We start from the raw sequence: 712 nt of genomic DNA, 5'->3' as shown, positions 1-712 counted from the left end.
AGTCTGAGGTGGTGGGAAGGCTGCTCCCCACAGTCTTCTGCGCAGCCTTAACCACCCTCTGCAGAGTCATCCTCTCAGCAGCAGTGCAGCTGCCGTGCCACAAGGTGATGCAGGTGCAGAGAACGCTCTCCACCACACAACAATAGAAGCTCCTCAGGACAGAGCTCCCAAATCCAGTTCTCCGCAGCTTCCTAAGGAAGTAGAGACTCTGGTGGGCCTTCTTGACCAGACAGGAAGTGTTGGTTCTTCAGGTGAGGTCACTGGATATATGCACCCCCAGGTACCCATAGCAGGAGACCACCTCCACAGCTGCTCCTCCGATGTGTAGGGGATGAAGAGGATCCTTGTGCCTTCTGAAATCCACCACCATCTCCTTGGTCTTCTTCATATTGATGCAGAGATTTTTGTCTCTGCACCACTGCACCAGGTGTTCCACCTCCTCTCTGTATTTGGACTCACCACTGTTCGTGATGCGTCCCACTACTGCTGTGTCATCCGCAAACTTCACTATATGGCAGTTGGGTGTCTAGCTGAGCAGTCATATATCAGCAGAGTGAACAGGAGGGGGCTCAGCACGCAGCCCTGGGGTGAGTCAGTGCTGAGGGTGATGGAGGAGGAGACAATGTTGTTGATGTATACATATATATATATATATATATATATATATATATATATATATATATATATATATATATATATATATATATATATA

Source organism: Nematolebias whitei, chromosome 20 (genome assembly GCF_014905685.2).
Source record: "Nematolebias whitei isolate Nwh7 chromosome 20, NemWhi1, whole genome shotgun sequence".
Classification (NCBI taxonomy): domain Eukaryota; kingdom Metazoa; phylum Chordata; class Actinopteri; order Cyprinodontiformes; family Rivulidae; genus Nematolebias; species Nematolebias whitei.
The sequence above is the reverse complement of the archived record's forward strand: the minus strand, read 5'-3'. Positions refer to the sequence as shown.